Source organism: Colius striatus, chromosome 7 (genome assembly GCF_028858725.1).
Source record: "Colius striatus isolate bColStr4 chromosome 7, bColStr4.1.hap1, whole genome shotgun sequence".
Lineage (NCBI taxonomy): Eukaryota > Metazoa > Chordata > Aves > Coliiformes > Coliidae > Colius > Colius striatus.
This window is the reverse complement of record NC_084765.1, coordinates 20,659,566-20,674,832: the sequence shown is the minus strand read 5'-3', so window position 1 is coordinate 20,674,832 and position 15,267 is coordinate 20,659,566. Positions and strand designations below refer to the sequence as shown.

Sequence of the window (15,267 nt, the reverse complement as noted above, 5' to 3'; positions counted from 1 at the left end):
CTAGACCAAGTTCAAACCAGATATTAGGAAGTTTTAGTCTCATGAGTTCTGCTGCCAAACATCCACAGAAGCATGAATGAGAGGAAAACCAAGCAAAATGCAGACACACAGAAGAATATGTATATTTTATAACCCATTCAAACTGAATACTGAATTACCTCCACCAAAATCACCTAACTTGATGACCACTTCGTATGTCACACAACTTGACTCCAACAAAGTGATCTGGTTACTGATTTTGTCAAACTACAGAATCTGCTACATCACACTCTGACCTCTTTCAGTACCCCCTTATCCTCCGAGGTTTTGCAGGTCCCTTCGCTCTGCATCATAACCGCAAAGCACCACTATATACCCACGCAAAGAACAATTCAATTGGACAAATCTGAAAGCCATCAAATGGTGGCACTAGGGAATGTGAAATATCAACCAGGAGAAATATAAAGCAGAGAAGGTTAACTAATGAGTTTACATAAAAATATGATTAAATGAGAACAGTTTACTTGATCTCCCATAATATGATGAACTTGAAAGGTTTTTTCAGATCAATCTAGAGCACAGCCATTTCATGAGCTGGCTTGCTATACTTTGCAAGAGTTAAAAAGGCAGTGCTCTCCAAAGGGTGTCCTGGCATTATATTGCAAAAGATTTCACCACAAAGCCAACAAGAGTTTTGCATAAGCACTGGAAGAAACTTCCTAGTCTACAACGCCTACCCTATCTACACTAGTGCTACCTCTCTCATCAACTGCAGGATCACCTCTGGAAGACACCTTCTATCCCCACTTTCCCCTCTAAAAAGCTAGTAAAAATCTATGTTGCACCTGCCAGCCCTCTGGAAAGCCATGAGGACACTTTCGAAATACCTCATTTAACATTATTTTTATCTTCCCTTGTGCCTATGTTTTCCAAGCCTGAACAGAAGTAAATAAGTAACAGCCACCAGCCTCACAACATCAGCCACCTTCCAACACCGATAGCATATCTCATTCAAGCTTTGACACTTGGTGCAGCTTAACTCACATGCTAAGTTCCACAGTGGAGTCCACAGCAGAGAATGCACAACCTCCAGGATCCCTTTGCTCCAGAGTGGGACGGATGAGTGGTTTTATGTGCAACAGCAACAGTCTGCTTCTGGTACCTATCATCATCCTTCTTATTATTAGGTCAACAGACTGTGTAGGCGCCAAGGAACCAAGTTGCACATATTTCAGCCACAGCTCTGGAAGCCCTGGGCTGACGCAGGACCTGCCCACAGAGATCAGATTCTTTATGCATTTTTTGCATGTATGCTGTAGGCAGCACTAGAAATACCATCCACATAGAAAAGAGGGAAAAAAAGTTATTTATGACGGGGAAGAAGCCATCTAGCTAAATCTGGCTTTGTCTGGGGGCAGGAGTGCCTGCTTTGCAATAGGGGTTATTCAGAAACACTGATAAGTCTGTTTTCTGTGCATAAATAACCTAAGTTCAAGCTCAACTGCTTTATCTCAGTGAAGGACAAAGCCTGTGGTGGCAAAGCCCTAATATTTGTCTACTCACTTATCAAGCAGAAGCCTTATTACAAAGGCTAATTCAAGTAGCGATTAGATTTCACGTATGAAAGAAACAGACAATAGCATCAGATACTCTTCAGATGCCAGTAAATAAGATTAATGCAAGTACCACTGCTGCAGGTTTTCACCTCAACAATGCCTTAAACAAAAACCCCACCTTGATACCTCCAAACTAATCTTCCCAAAAGCTTCACTATATCTCATTGTGAAGACTTCACCTCACTTCTCTCAGCCAACAGTAACTACAAGTAGTCTGCAGGAAACCACTATTTTCTTGAAATGAAGGTTAACTGAGAATCATAGGAAAGGGAGAAAATTCAACATCTTGACTAGGCCAAGTATACCGTCGGAGGGCAAAAAAAAATTCTTCTCAGCACTGAGCATGATCAGGAATGTAAACCCATGAAAAATTTAAAAATACTCCTAAAATCATTACTACAGACTTAAAGAATTACCTGCTTCAGCACACTTGCCTACAGCAAGCTACTTTCAAGAATAGTTTTCACATATAACTACTGAAAGTTGACCATCTAAAAACTTGATTAGACATTGAGCCAACATAATTGTGATTTGCAAGGTACTTGGTATATCTTCAACTCACCTAAAGGACTACTTACCTAAAGGACTAGTTAAAAGCTGAGTAGCAAAAAAAGTCAGCAATGCACTAAAATTCCTCTTGCTCAACAACTGCACTGACAGATCAGACTCGCAAAAAAAACAAGTCGGCACTCTGCAGGAAATAATCCAATATAAAAAATGTGAAGCTTTGATGACTTTGGGTTGGGCGAAAAAAAAGGTAGGAACCTTGGGTTTAAAATGTGCTAAATTGTCAAAAGATTGAATAACAAAAAGAGGGGAGGGAATGCACAAACTGACACATCAACAATAGATGAAAAAAATAAGGAAATTGCTTAAATTGAATTATTATAGCAGCCCTCCAAAACTCCAGGGATTGCATGATACGGATGAAAAGTAAGGAGACGATACAGTTCTGTGCAGCAGACTCCATCACACACATGAAATAATCAAGAAGTGGGCGAAGGAAAGAAATATGTATGTGATGTGGCAGCAAGAGAGGAACCAGAGTGATATGATATTTAAAATATTGCCATCTGAATAGAAGTTGAAGGAGCTAAATCCAACTGAGACAGAAAAAAAGAAAAAAAAAAAGAAAGTTAAAATTAGGTTTTCAGGCACTTAACCAGCAAAGCAGATTCCCTTTGATCTGGGAATAGTACCCTGCCCCAGCCTGCCGGGATTTTGTGATATTGCAGCAAAAATCATTATTTGTATACGACCACGTTACTCTGCTCTTCCATCATAATACATGTTTACTGAATTAAGTTTGCATTTTTTTCTCTGTACCTCTAAGGCTCTTCCTCACATATAACTTAAGATCACTATCAACAGCTTGACTCCTCTGTCAGCTCAGGATGCCAATCTTCATTTCCAACCCATTAAGAAAAAAAAAACCAACAACCAAACCCCACCCCATTCATGATTTCCCAAGACTCTCCCATCACACATTTCAAAGAGAAGCCTCTAAATATTTATACATCCTTTTAATATTCTCTCAAGCTTTTATCACGACATCTACAAAACAGATTCATCCCACAGTCAAGGCTGTAGGTGTGCCAAGACTCCACAATACCCTATAGTTTTTTTGTCACACTCCTTCGTACACCCTATGGATCCAACTCAAACTTCTTTTGCAACTTCTGCAGAGACCTGGGGCTGTAATCAGGATACAGAAGACAATAAACAAATAGAATATGCCTAAAGGTACTATATAATACTGTAAATCATTTATAAAATAACATTAGAAACCTACAAAATATTAACAGTGTGTTTCAGTTGAAATATATTCCTAAAAGCAAAAGCAAAGCTCACAGCAAGGAGGCTCATGCATCAAGTCACCAGTGACATTTTGTGCAGTTCATGTTCTCTCCTACGTCCAGATGGGTCTTTCCCTGATGACAGCACCATCCTAAACTCCTCCTGGTGGAACTGCTTATGCTCCTTCATTTTAATAAATTAGGATTATGAAAAAAATTCCTTTTTTAAAAGTTTAAAGCTAACTTGATTTAACCAAAAATTTAACCTTTCTATTGTTAATTTTCATGAACAAAGAGAACAAAGGAGAGGAGGGCAGGAATCTCTGCTGGCATCACAGCCCTGAGCAAAGTGCACCTCTACCTATATGCTCAGGAAAAAATAAAACTAAAAATTCCCTTCCTAGCCTAAGAATTTCCTGAGACACTAAAACCCTACATATCAGCTCTACAAAATAAACTAAAAAGAGAAAATAATGTTCTGTGGATTGCATCACTTCTCTCAGAGCCCTTCCTAACACATTCCCACTTGGGCAAGACCCTTTGGACAAGCATGTATCTTGCTCAAAGCAGCAAGAAGGAACACTTCTCACCCTCAAGAAGAATTAATTGAGTTTATTGTGAATTCCCTTAAGATGTGGACACATCTCACCATCTTCCACACAACAAGAGATCCCAGGACCAGAAAAACAGCCTTGCTTCAAGGAAGGTCCTGGTTCAGGTCTAGTTTGAAAGCATGGGCTACTCCTTTGATGCCCTGCTAGAAGTGGCCTCCAGCAAGGAAGCCCAGAATGAGTCATGCCACCAGCAGAAGGAACTTGCCAATCTGGACTGAGAAGCACAGATGAAATTTGTGATTTTTCTCCCTGGTCTGCCATCTCAATTTCTGCACTTCTTCCTTGGTAACAGCACACTGCCAGACAGGCAGTCCACAAAGGAGAAGCAAAATACACAGCAGAAATTGGGAAGGTCTGCCAATCAAGGCTTTTTTCCTAAAAGGAGAAAAACTGAGACATGGGGATGTCAAGGGACTGTAAGGATCATTTGGTAAGAGCACTGTAAAAGCTTTATTTTTTTTACTGACTTGCATGAATTCCAGTTGGCACAGAGGTTTATTGCCTTCTACACCTGCGGAGGTATGAGCCAAGAGCTTGTATGTCTTCTGCATCACCTTGTGTCCTCTAGTCTCAGTTCATACATAAATTCAGAAAAAAAACCCCCAACTTTCAAACCCATAAGACAGCCTTAAGAAGAAGATCTTTAGCCCCAGTTTTCTCTCCAAGTAGGGATAAATCACATTCAAAATTGTTCAGTTTTATATTTACATGAGATGCGTGAGGGGTCATCTTTTTATGAAAAGGTAACATCTTGAGTATTAAACACCTGAAATTAGCACACAATTCCTGTTTCACATAAAGCCCTTTTTACTCAATGGTTGGGGGTAAAGCACTTCTTTGCCTCATTCGCTATCACAATCTATTGCTATTCAAAAACATATCAAAGAAGAAAAACAGCAGTAATCACTCCTCTGTCTTTTCAGTTCAGTTTTGTAATTCTGGTAATAAAACTACTAATTCAATGTGTTCTTTACTTTAATAAAACCAAAACTGTAAAACATCTGCTGTAGCTGCTGACCTTGCTCCACACCAGAGCATTTAAAATCTCACTCCATGCCTCTTTATTGTGGGTTGGCCGGGAATGGAGTGGGGGGGGGAGGGCGGGGGTTATTTATCCAGTCCAACCACTAATTTAAAGGAAACTGTGCTGGATGCTCTAATTGACTCTCTTCTCTTCCTTCCCCAGTTTGTCTCTATAATCAGCCCTTCCCAGCTCAGCCTACCAAAGGGAATCAGAAACAAGACCTTTCTGAGCCCCACCCTGCAAACCACAGCAACTGCCTCATATTGGTTCCCCCGCCCCGAAAAATAATCAACATACACTGCAGTATTAACTGCTTCAGGACAAAAATTAAACTAACAAAGAAAAAAATGCAGGAGTAAATGTGCATTAACCCTTTTAAGGTGATTATAGGGAATGATGCACCTAACTCAAATGAGAGTTTCACCCACAACACTAATCCCTTGGGCATACTTTGTAACAAGAACAGAACACTTGTTTTCCTCAAAATAACATAAGAGTTGCACAGCTGTGCACACTAAATTCACCTGCACTGCTGCATATCTCCACACAAAACACAGACACTAATTCAGTTCTGCACTACAGCTCCACAAGGACCCACACCTTGTTTCTTGACAAATCAGGAGGCACGTGGAGAACGAGGAAAGGAAAGGCATAAAAAAATTGTCTTATCAACGAGCAAATGCCACAAAAAAAAACCCCAGACTTCCTTACTTGGCCTGTACAATAGGCATCGAGTTCTACCAGGTGATCAGAATTGTGATTATCTTTAGGTACTTGGGGGGAAAAAAAAGAAATGAAAACAAAGCAAAAACTCCCCAAAACAGCAACAAGAACACACTTAAACCCCTAAATCCCAAAAAGCAGTTCAGGTCTGCAACTGCAAAGTTGCTGAGCAGTCCTCAGTGATACTAGTAAAAACACACAGATTTAATCTCAAAGCCCACAGGTCCAAGCCAGTGACTCATGCTACCATGCTATCTTCTGTCTCCCTCTTCACATCAGGATGCTACTACAGCCTCACACAATGATCCAAAACTAAACCAGAGGAATTTTTTTGCTAGTTTTAAGCTTTTTTTTCCCTTCCATCTCTAAAGTTCCAAGAGCATCCATCTCTGAAGAAGGTGCCCACCAGGAGAAGCATACCGAGGTCTACAAAGCACAATGCTGCTGCACACCAAGTCCCTAACTCACTTGTTTCTGCTCAACTTTCACACTTCATTTTGCAGCTTTACAATTATGTTGTACTCCACTAAGTCCTTTTGTTGCATAGAGCTCAGAAAGCGAAACAGTTGCATTTTGTGATGATTAATTGACATTACCAGTGGAGACAGAAGTTCTCTTCAAATCCGTCAATGGCTACTTGCTACCTACTATCCTGGCATTTTGGAGCTACATATCCCTGAAGCACACAGATACGTATGCTTCCATAATGACCAGGAATTTCAATCTTTATCTGTTTAGAAAATTAAATTGCAGCTGGTGGGAGTCTCACTAGTTACAGCAGCATCTGAACCTATAACAATCCTTCACCTAAGGAAAATTGTTTACGTTTTTTGAATATTTGTCCCCTCTACCCCCTGAAGAGCATACCTGAAAGAAAAGTATGTAGATTAATGCTCCCAGAAAAGCTCAACAGCAGATCCAGTCCTACAAGAAAGAAAACACACTTCTCTTGGTGCTCCAGTAAAAACAACTTATAAATAACACAGAACAACTGTACCTAAAACATTTCAAATTCACATCTGCAGGTTTTCATTTCCATTTTTTGAAATTAAATTTCAGATATATTACCTCAAGGATTTCATTTGTACTAAGAAAGAAACAAAAAGAGAGACAGAAGACAGCAGTCTTCCCCACCACATAGCCTGAGTCACAAATATCAGACACCAAGGTGGATGGAGTTTTGAAACAACTTCTTCACCCAACAAAAAATGGTTTGTACTCAGCACTGGAGATTTCACAGCAGTGCCACTCGTTAGACTGCAACAACTGCATAAAACTTCTCATTCAATTTTTACTACTCAAATTGCACATCTTCCCAGACAAAACAAAAATGAGAGCTGTGTTCAAGTAGGACAGCTGCACCACAGAGGACAAAACCCCTAATGCTGCTAAAACCCAGCCAGCCAATGCAGCACGAAAGACTCACACCTGCAGCAGGAACAAGACCCAGGAAAATATTCAGACAGAGGTGTTGTGTTTTTTCCCCCCACATTTCAGTTTTCAGATCTTTCTTTCTAGCAAAGATTTTCAGGAGAGAATGAATGCTCAGTACCGCAGACATGGACTTCGATGCTCACTTTTTTTCTCTTATTTCATTATCCTTATTCTAAAGTTGCTTTGGTTTGCAGTGTTTTCATGTATTTTTAAACAATATTTCAATTTTTTAATTTTAATTTTATATATATAGATATGTTTTCTTTCTCCTCATATTTATTGTATTGCTCAGTGCAGATGAATAGTTCTAGAGAGATATTTAAGTCCATAATTGGAGGGAGAGGAAGAGAAAAAGAATACACAGAGCTGCTGAACTCGGAAACACTACATTTGAAGGCAGGCCTGCAGCTTCCCTCCTGTTATTAGAAAGGGATTTGAGCCTGAAACAAATGCACTTCAGTCCATGTCTCTTCCACAGAGCAGTAGCAAACGTGATGGGGCAAGCAATGGGCTGCTGCAAAGATCTCTCTCATGGCAATTCTTAATTAGAGGTACCATTTCAGCCCAAGAAGAAATATTACTACTAAGATTTATTGATGCTAATAAATTCCTTAATCAAAGCACTGTAGATTGCAGTCAAATCAGAGATGCATTTGGAGAAGCACAACTATGCTTGGAAACAGGTCCTGTGCTTTGACGAGTCCAGACGCGCTTGGCAATCACTAGAGTTGAACAAGGTTACACACTGAGCAGATAAAGGAATTTTTTGTTGATAAAAATCATACCTGAAGACTCCTTAGTTGCTTTCGATTAGTTCATTCTGTTCATAGTTGAGAAACACGCTTAAGATTCCTCGTTATCTGCTGCAGGCACCTCAAATCTGACCTCTGGTCTGCACTGTCCTCCTGTCTCCTTGCTTACCTTACAGGCACAGTGAAGTGCCTCTGGATAAGATTATCCAAGGCAATGGCCACAGCCAACGAGCCTGCTCTTCTGACATGAAATGCAAGCACCTGCCTGTGTTGATTATGTAGGTAACAGTCTTGCCGTGAGGATGAAAGATGTAGCAAGTGCCCTTGTTGCTCACTGAGATGTTACCCCTCTCTTTGCAAATGAGGTGTCCCAAATCCAGAACAAGTCATCAGTCCTCTATATCTCTCTCCAGCAAGCCCTTCCCACCACACGGCTGTATCTCTGGTTTCTGATGAAAAGAAGCAGAAGAAACTATGTCTCTGCTTTTAAATAACATCTGTCCAAGTCCCTTCTTGGAGCAGAAGTTGTTCAGCTATCCTTACCACCACCAGCAGCAACAAAACCCACATAATTATCCTGCATTTACCAAGCAATTGGTAAATTAAAGAGTAGGGACTGGCCCTCCTGTACCTACGTTTCTCAAAGAAACCCCCAGAAGGATTATGTACTACCATAACCTCCCTCTCCTGAAAACCACTTCTTCCCAATTCTTACAGAGTTGGTTGACATTGAGTCAAGCACTACATTTCTCATGGCACGCTGAATGCCATTATTTATTTATTTGTTGCCTAATGGGACCACATTCCTCAACAATTAAATCATTTACCAATTCCTCCCAGGAGACATTGCCTTATGCACCCACCGAGCATAAACCAACCTAACAGTTCTTAGACAAGTGCTGTAAAACTAAAAATGACTACGTTTCTGAGAATTTTATTTCTGTCTATGTATTTATGTGAAGTATGAAAAGACGGTAGACTTACGGAAGTCTTATAAAGTAAATATTTTTGGTTAACTTGTTTTAAGTTCATCCCTCAAAACCAGCCACATAGATACCGAACACAATAAAAGAATTCTTGGCAGTCTATCAAAAACATTCAGAGCCTGCGTTGGTTTTATAGCTCAGGTTTTACAAAGATACATTTATCACAGATTAGATGCTTTACAAGTAATAAAAGATAGTTGTAGGAATTTTGATTAAAAAACAGCACAGAGGCTGCCAGGTTATCAGTGGCTGACGGATAAAAGCAGAGACTCTAAACAGGCATCCAAAGGAGGAGTAAAGCTATGATTCAAGGTCATTTTGAGGTCTACGAGAAATAACTCATGGTGAAGAGATCCACAAAAAAGTCTCAAAAATTATACTGAAATCCACATATTTTTGCCATTAATAAAGGCGGTAACTGAAGCAGGAGAAAAATTTGCATTCACATATCCAGTATGCTCAACTAAATCCTAAATAAATAGTTAACTATCAAAAAGATTATTGGATAGCAGCCCATTCCAGACCAAATGCCGTATTTCTGTGCATTATAATTTGTGTATTTTAAAATCTACTTTTCCTTTGCTACTGCACAAAAACATCCCAGTGGGACAGACCGCTGCTCAACTTCCTGCACGTTGGTCTAACGTGATTGCAGTAATTCCTATGAGTTGTAGGATGGAGACCTGGATGATTTCTCTCTAAGAGAAGGTGAATACCCAGTTTGAACCACAGAAAAAGCCAAGGTTGAAATGGCCCAATGCAGCCATCCCCTCAAGGGAGACTGACCTACACCTACAGCCACCCTATTCCTACGGGACTTTGACACCAATAAGGATTTCATAAGCCTTCTCTAGGATCTGGAAGAGACACTTGAAATATACACCAGAAGCCAGCAGAGAGATGAAGGAAGACCACAACAGAGCTATACCCACATCTTGCTTCAAGTCAGGTGTGTAGCTGCAAAAAAAAAGTGATATAACACAGTAGCCACTCAAGATGAGCTTGGATGAGACACAGCTAGCTGGCTGAGCCTTTCCACATGCTTACCTCACATCAACAGCAAGAGGATACAACTAATGGGACCCTATCAATATTCCTGAGGGAGGATGCACAGACACATCTCAAAGGGACCAGGCACACTCCAGGCTGTAGAAGTATCTACACCCAAACTTAGATACATCTTGTATCTGGCTGTACAAAAGAAGGAGAATTTGCTGCCTCAACAGCTCACACGGCTCCTGTCCTCTTTCTCTTCCATGGCAAGGAAAGTAAAGCTTAATCCTTTTTTCGGCTGTTGAGTATCAAGGCCAGTTTGTACACAGGGACGACACGCTTGAATGGAGTCGGACTCACCAGTGTCCAAATCCCCAGTATCCTCAGTGCACCATGGGCTTCCACTCTTGACACCTATCTCCTCTGGTGGCCCATGGGCTTGGCAGGAGATTTAGCTCTGCCTCTTCATGAGGTTCTTAGTGAAATCCTAAAGAGGGCTGACAAGAAACACCAACAGATCCTGAAAGAGTGACCCACGGCTTCTTTTCACAAAAACAAAATACCATGCTTTGGCATACAATAACCCTACGATGCCTCAACCCCTTCCAAAAGGATGGCCATCCATGCCTAAAGACAAACAGCAAAGCAAGATTTTAATGGCAGAAAGGAACTAGGCAAGTAACAACAATCCTTAAACCAACAGGTATTTATTTATTTCATTTTGCCTAGAAATAAAGCACGTGACCATTTCACCTTCAAGTAGTTTCCACCAGAACAGTGCAGAGCTGGCCACTTGCCACCTTCAAGACATATATCAGCAAACCAACCTGGGCGAGGACTATCCCTGTTCCCCTCCCAAGACTAACTTCAGCCAGGTCAGATCCTCTTTCAGCTAAAGCCTTCTACACTAGATCAGCCTAATGAAATCATGGAAACACAGTTCAAAATGTCAGCCGAAACTGCTTGCAAGTAGAAGGCTGTGCTCCATCACCAAGGACTGCCACAGATCACCTATATTCTTGCTCTTCTAGGACATTTTCCGTCCAACACAGCTCAAGATGCTTCCTTTCCCTTCTCTTCTTGCAACCCATAAACCACAGGTAGAAGAAGACAGATCTGAGACATCTAAAGCCACGAGGAACGCGATCTGACCTTGCAACCTACCCTGCTGTATGTAAGCAGGACTTTGGACCAAATGACCTTTTAAGGTCCCTTCTGACCTAAACAATCCTATGGTACTCCACCGAAGGAAAGCAATGAGAACAAAAAAAACCCCAAATCAATCTAGAATCAGCGACACACAACTGGGTAGCATTAAAATAATGGGGAAGTTGATAAAAATAAAAAGCATTAGTGTGATAGACATACAGCTCCCGCTTCATCTACGAGGCTTTTCACGGGTACCTCTTATAGGACTCCTCAACATACACAAAATAAAAGCTTCCACAATGACAAGCAGGACCATAACTCTTGACAACATTTTAAAAACAGGTATAGAAATGAGTACATCTCAAAAAGACCAAAACCACTGTTTGGTATGCTTCCCTTCTGAATTCTGATATTTTCTGAGGTCATATGGTCAGTTGAGTTTGCTTTTAAACGTTTAATTTCAAGATACACAAGTTAAGATATCAACACAATCATAGGAGCGAGATGTGCATCACACCATGGTATTTGACCTGCCAAACATGGCAGCAAGATTTTTAATATTAAAGAGTCACATAGAGAAAAGAGACTATCCCATTTCCCTTTTTTCCCTGCTATTATCCATTATCTGGCAAGAGTTTCGCGTGTTCCGTTTATTTCATCACGACAATGGACACCTGTGCCTTCACACACATACTCCAAGCCTAGGGAGAAAAATATGGCCTGTGTAAAAGAAAAATAAAGGATTGCAAAAATAATCTCAATTCTGATGACCTATAGACATCCCATCAGCAGTGCTTCAACCTTACAGTCCCACAAGGAACTCATGCCTGAGCTTTGTGATAATCCCAGCCACTGAGCTTGAAAAGGCGTCAGGAAGTAGCAAGCTTCTTCCCAGAGCAGGGGATTACCCAGACACAACCAAAATCTCCAGTGATACTGCTTTTGTCCAAAGGAATGCTAGAGAAAGTCTCAAATTTGAAACTTAAGCCATGATCCTTTAAATATTTATGCTCGTATTTACTTTTTAGAGAAAAGAGAAATCCTTTTCACTCAAGAGGAAGTTAAGCAACACAAGATTCAAGTCTGAGAAAATAAGACACTCTTTTTAACCTCAACACACACAAAAAAACCCAAAAATCTCTCCTTGCTAAAGCCAAAACCTGTGCCCTGCCCATCTTTTGCAAGACATGCTCCAGGACCAGGCTGGGAGCTTCATAAACTACCCAATAGACTGTGCCCTCAAACTCAGAGCAACAGAGCAGTAAAGCAACCTGTCTGAAAGCAATGGGGCTCCTTCCACAGTTGGCAGCTCTCCCCAGGCGCTCAGCTGCCTCTGTACTTCTTGAGTATTTTGCATGCAAGTAGGACTTTGCAATCCCATTTTATTTACAAACCAATGGGACACGGGAATTTTTGAAATCGAGTTAGACCAGCTAAGACACTTCAAGGAACCACGTTCAAAAGCCACATAGTTCAGAGAGAAAATTAGAATTTGGCAGAAAATAGTCATGCTATGCCCACCAAAACCAACCGCTCCAAACAGCTTCAGAAACTCTTGGATCACATTTGCTGGCAGTTTTGCTACAGTCAAGGTATTTAAGGCTTCGGGACTAAGCAGCATGCTTGGTCCCAAGGTGAACCTCAGTCTTCCTTACCAGCTGCCCAGTGATGCCAAGCTGCAAAACCAGTGGAGGGATCAGCCTTGTCCCTGTGCTCCCAGTACTCCCTCTGTTGACTTGTGAGTGATGAGGAGGAGTAATCTTCTGCCCTTCCAGAAATCAAACGGTGTACGTGGCTAATTAGGATTTCCAGTACAGCCCTACCTCAAAACGAGGTACATTAATGTGGTGAAGGTAACCTCAGCCTTCACATTTCCTGAGCACCTGACCGCATAGTCTTCACGTACACAGAGGTTTCCTTGCAAATGTGATGAACACTCACTAAAAGCACCATGAACATCCTAGATAAAAATAATTTCTGCATAAAGTATGTAGATGATTAAGATCTTCCTAGTAAAGGATCTCAAAGGTTTCCTAGTCTTGAGATGTCATATATAAGTGCTAACATTCATGAAACATGCTGCAATGGCAGCTGTCATGACAGCCATTTGACACTTTTACATCTTAAAATGCAGCTTCTCCTCCCTTGAGCCTTTAAATAAAGATGAAACATCTTTTAAGCGATCTTGATCTATACATTGATTGCAAGAAATAAATATATATAAAGTTGCATCATCATCAATACCCCAGAAAACAAAAGCTTATTAGTCATGTGCCAGGGCTGCTGAATTACCTTCCCAACTGTCAGTAGCCAGATCAACAGCTTCCAAAACGGTCTTGGAGATGAAAAAAATAATGCTCAGAATTGAGGGCAAAGCCTTGGAGAGCCTTCACAAAGGACAAATGCAATGCCAATCCTCTCATTTAATTAAAAATAATTTTTTTAATGAGAAAAATCACTGAAACAGATGAGTTTCTTCAAAGACATAGGGGAAACCGTGATTACTAAGTGACTCCTGGATGATTCGATGAAGAGAAGATGCTCTTCAGTGATAATGCAGTTGCTCTGAGCCCAGCCAGAGTCCACTGGCACCTATGGTTAAGCTCAGCTCGCTAAGTTTTAAGCATTCACAGCCCATCATCACTGAGTCCATGAGCAGGAGAGACAAGAAGACAACACTCCACTGTCATTTCCTAGCACTCCCCTGGGAAAAGAGTCAGGAAAACACCAGAAACCTTTTCCTCCAGCTAATAATATGTTTACAAAGCGATCTATTAAAGAGGTTTGTTATCAAATGAGCAAAACGCCACACTGATTTTCCTCCTCATAACAGCACTCTCCTTCCCTTGCCGCTACGTGATTAGTTTTTATATGCTGACAGGCAGGGTAACAGGCTCTGCAGCCAGGGATGTGAAAGCCACGATTTCTGCTGAGCTCACGCTCCTGGCTTTATTCATTTCACCTTAATTTCAGGATATGAAAATGTAAATGGGGGAGGAGGAAGCCAATCTATAAGCAGAAGAGCAGCAAAAATGCCTGGCTCTGAACTTACAGCAGGTCCGACCGAGAGTCATGGTAAAGGACTATTTTGGGGAGGGGGATAAGCAAAGGCCATTTCAGCTACATTTATGAAAATTCTAGAAATATCAACTATGTTAGCATTCAGAGGAGCAGTGCTCCTACAAAGGTCTGGCATGCAGGGGAGCAAGCTGCTGAGGAGTCAAATCCTGCGTTAAAGCTCGTTAGGACAGGCTGGCAATGGGTAACACTGCTGGTGTTTAGCGGCATAATGGGCTGCTCCTGCGTCAAAGACGAAGGTGCCAACTGCGACCTGGTCCCGTCGCAGTGGCCGGGGGCCGTTTCCCCACTCGTCAGAAGATACCACCACCCCGCGGATTCACTGGTGACAGCGGAAACACGAAGGGAGATAAAAGCTGCCCCCTGGCATAGTTTGGTCATGTCTCGCGTGTTCAACCCACCCCAAGATGGGTGTAAACGGCAGCGTATCGACATCGACAGATTAAAATCCAGCAGCCCCGCTGGCGCCCTCCGCAATCCCACGCGTGAGGAAGCCCACGCGAGGCCCGCGGACAGGATCCAGCCCCCCCAAGCGCCGTCCCGCACCTTGCGACCGCCCAGGGTGGATCGGTCACGCGTGAAGGCGAAGCTAGCCTGGGCCCAGCCATCTTGAGCCGCTGCGGGACCGCGGGGCGTGGGGGGCCCACGCCACCGGATCGACCCGCACTTCACCGAACAAAGGCTCTCGCCGGCACCGGCTGATGCTCCGCTGCGCCAACGGGGCTCGCCTCACGCTGAGAGGGACGCGGCGACCTCGGCCCCGAGCGGCGGCACCGCCCGCGGGCACCGCGCCCGCCGCTCCCCCCCATCACACACCCACCCCCTTCAACCCGGCGCCCTCCGCCGCTCACCTGGGTGCCGGGGCGCGGCTCATCCCTGTCCCGCCGCCGCCGCTGCGGGGGCTCCCGCGGGGCGCTACCGAGGGACGGGCGGGGCGGGGCGGAGGAAGGGGGCCGGAGGAGGAGCGGGCGCTCCCGCCGCCGCCGCCCGGGCGCTGCCCGACTGCCCGCGCGCGCCTCCCTCGTGCACCCGCCGCCGCCCGCGCGCTGCCGGGGAGGGACGCGGAGGGCGGAGAGCGGAGGGAGGGGCGCGCGCCGCCCCGCCCCCGGCCCCGCCCCGCGCG

The 15,267-nt window shown here is 43.0% G+C and overlaps 1 protein-coding gene across 6 annotated transcripts in view; it reads right to left on the bottom strand.

Annotated features, from left to right (window-relative positions):
• Nucleotides 1-15,139, bottom strand: part of MYO9A (myosin IXA) — a 198,609-nt gene extending 183,470 nt beyond the window's left edge. For all 6 annotated transcript variants that reach the window (XM_062000449.1, XM_062000451.1, XM_062000452.1 and 3 more), the window contains exon 1: nucleotides 14,996-15,139. The gene's annotated coding sequence lies outside the window, so the exon portion shown is untranslated. The remainder of the gene's footprint in view (nucleotides 1-14,995) is intronic.
• Between the last annotated feature and the right edge of the window lie 128 nt (nucleotides 15,140-15,267).